We start from the raw sequence: 3,223 nt of genomic DNA on the forward strand, positions 1-3,223 counted from the left end.
GGACTTCCTGGATGACTCCTTAGCTGCTGTCCAAGCTGAAAATCCACAAGACCCTTTTCCTGACACCTACACACTCAAAGATTAAAACATCAATTTGTTACTCGCAACATCTACTAATAGTGACAGGACTAGACTGTGTTCTGTTTACAGAACAATAAATAACTTTGATTTATGACTGCAAAAATGATTTAATTACACCAAAATAGTGACATGCCAGCAATGATAAAAATAATTCTACGTACATGACTTGTCTGTGGACGTGGTTTACAAAGTCAGCAACCTCCTCATCTTTTAAAATTAAGTTAATGCTTTGCTGTGAAGTGCTGACACAATACAGTGGTTTTCAAAGAAATGTTTTACATGTTCATATTTGATAGACTGTTCATTGTAGGTTTAAGGAAAACACAGCAAATAATTATAATCAAAATATATTTGTATATGTTAGAGTCACCATTAAAACTGATGTTGCAAAAAAAAAATACGTTTTTTTCCAAAGTGCACTGTTCTCTTGTCAAGCATGCTGTAAACAGCAGTTTTATCATTTTTAGATAATACATGCTGGCCATAAAATTACAAATTCAGCCATGGCTTCAGAAAGACATGCATTATTCACTCAGGAGACGCCTCACGAGTAGGGATGGGTATTGAGAACCGGTTCTTGTTTAGAACCGGTTCCCAGTGAATCGATTCCTTGGAATCGTTAGCAAAATTCCTTAACGATTCTGTTAACGATTCTCTGTGCCGTTGCACATGCGCGAACTTTTATAGTTTATTCAGACAGACTGCAGAAAACATGGCAACTAGGAAGAAGCGTTCTAAAGTTTGGTTGTATTTCACACGACAAAATGACAACAACGCCACTTGTAACGCGTGTAAAAAGTCTATTTCGTCGAAGGGAGGAAATACTACAAATATGAAGAAGCATTTGAACACACAGCATGGAATGAAGTTACTGGAACGTCATGTGTTCGATGCATGCAGCAGCGCAGATAACGTTCGCGCTTCATCTCTAACTATCTAAGGTAGAGCTAAACTGCTCAAAAGTGATCACAACCACTTGTTACTGTGTGAAGCAATTTGCCTTTATTGTGTGTAGTCGATCTAGTTATCTTCTGTCCCGTCGTTTGAAGCATACATTTTAGCTCCGGCATTCGTCTCCCATTAGTATTGATCATTTCACGTTATCGGGGCGGTGTGTGTTATCAGCAAACGTTCGCGTGTCCCATTATTAAACTGAGCATATCGATTTTTAGTCCATTATTAAACTTAGCATTTTAATTGTTTAACCTTTTAATAGTCCTGTTAAATGTGCCTGAAAAGCCTAAACAACATACCCAAAGTACATTGAAAGCTGTTGTTGAACCATTTGGAGTACATGCATGTAAATGGTCTCTTTTGAAAGGTGACACTGAAGTTATTTCCCCTGTTGTTAGGACCCCTGTAAGTCCTACTGGTGGTGAGTAATAAAAGCTTGAACCCAAGGAAACTGAAAGTTTCTATCTCCGACTACATTTTGTTTTGAAAACAGAGGCCTGAAGAGGCCTAGATGTGGTAGGTATTAGCTCATTTCAGAGCCAGTCAAATCCAGTTTGAGAAATTCGTTTAGAACGAGTGTGTGGAGGGGTGCAGGACGCACAGACCTAGTTGGCTGTAGAGGGGAGAATCGATAAGAGAATCGATAAGGAATCGAATCGATAAGCAGGAATTGATAAGGAGTCGGAATCGTTAAAATCTTATCAATACGCATCCCTACCCAAGGATCATCAGCGGGGTTCCATCATCCGGGAGGACGCTGAGGAGCATGTCCAGCTCCTCCACAAAGTCGGCTAGTGGACCTGGTGGGCGATAGAGGACAACTAAGAATGCTTTGATAGGATCAGTTAGCATCACATAATGATGTTTAAATGATTTGGCAGTGACAGAGAGTGGGGTGGATGTGTATTTAAGATGTGGAGAGTGGAGAAAACCTGTCCCACCACCTCGCCCAGTTGAGCGGGGTGAGTGAGAGAACAAGTGGTTGACGGAGAAAGTAGCTGAAGTTGCGGTGTTCTCTGGGCGAATCCAAGTCTCTGTCAGCGCATGGGCGTCATATTGCATTCATTCAGGGGAGTCTCATGTAGGGGAGTCTCCTCCCCTAAATATCAGCTGTTGATGTGATTGATCCCAGAAGTATCGCGCGTGTGTGTATGTGTGTGCCTCTTTACGACATCAACCCTGATTGAAACACAACAACAGGATCTCCGGTCCTGATGTCGTAAAAGCTTCTTCACATAGGTGTCAAGCAAATGGTCACTAGACCTTGCGTCTCCACCTATAGTCCTTGTCACACAGTATCTCCTTAAAACAACCAAAACCCCCAACATCCTCTAGTCTTAACAAATGCTCACCCTTCCCCCAGGGTGATAAGAAAGCTTAGAGTTTAGTTTGGGGGGCTCTGTTATCTGCTGACAAAGAATGTTAAGCATCTGTATTATTCAGTATAAAACATCACATTCTTAATTTCTCCGACAGCGTTCTGCAGAGAAGGGACACTGGCGTTGGTCACGGTTTGGAATGAAAGGGAGAAAACAGGACAACGGCGGATATCGCCGTAAAAAAAAAAAATTATAACGACAACGTAGTTAAGGCGGCAGGCGACTTAACTGACCAGTGCTGCGGGAAACCCTGCTTAGTATGACTAGTGCAGTGCCCGTTATGCAGTCGGTGATTAAGATGTTGCGTTGTTGATTCGGTGACAAATACACACACAAATTCCTGAAATTATAGATAGATATTGCAGTGTCCCTGCACAACATTTATCGATCTATAAAGGCAGTAATCTGTCTGTTCCACTCAGTGTGAGTTGCTTATTTATAGTAATAATCACATTGCACATAAGTCTCCAATCATGAACACACAGAGGGAACTGAATTCGGTTTCTTCCTGCAATGCATGATCTTGGATGTTTTCCTTCCAGAGGTCAACTGTTCCTCATCTAGACAATTAACCTTCAGGATATCAAAATTTGAATATCAAATTTCCATAAAGAATACTCGCAACACTCTTTTCATAATCCAGCAGAAAGCTTCTCATCAGCACTTCATGTAGCATCGTAACTGACTTGGAATCATGTTTGAATATGTATGAGGTAAACAACTTTAACACACAATTTGCACCAGGGATTTCAAAGAATTTCCTTTATTTTGCAAGGTTAACTTTCCGGTATTCTCTAACTCTGATATTT

Source organism: Osmerus eperlanus, chromosome 13 (assembly GCF_963692335.1).
Source record: "Osmerus eperlanus chromosome 13, fOsmEpe2.1, whole genome shotgun sequence".
Lineage (NCBI taxonomy): Eukaryota > Metazoa > Chordata > Actinopteri > Osmeriformes > Osmeridae > Osmerus > Osmerus eperlanus.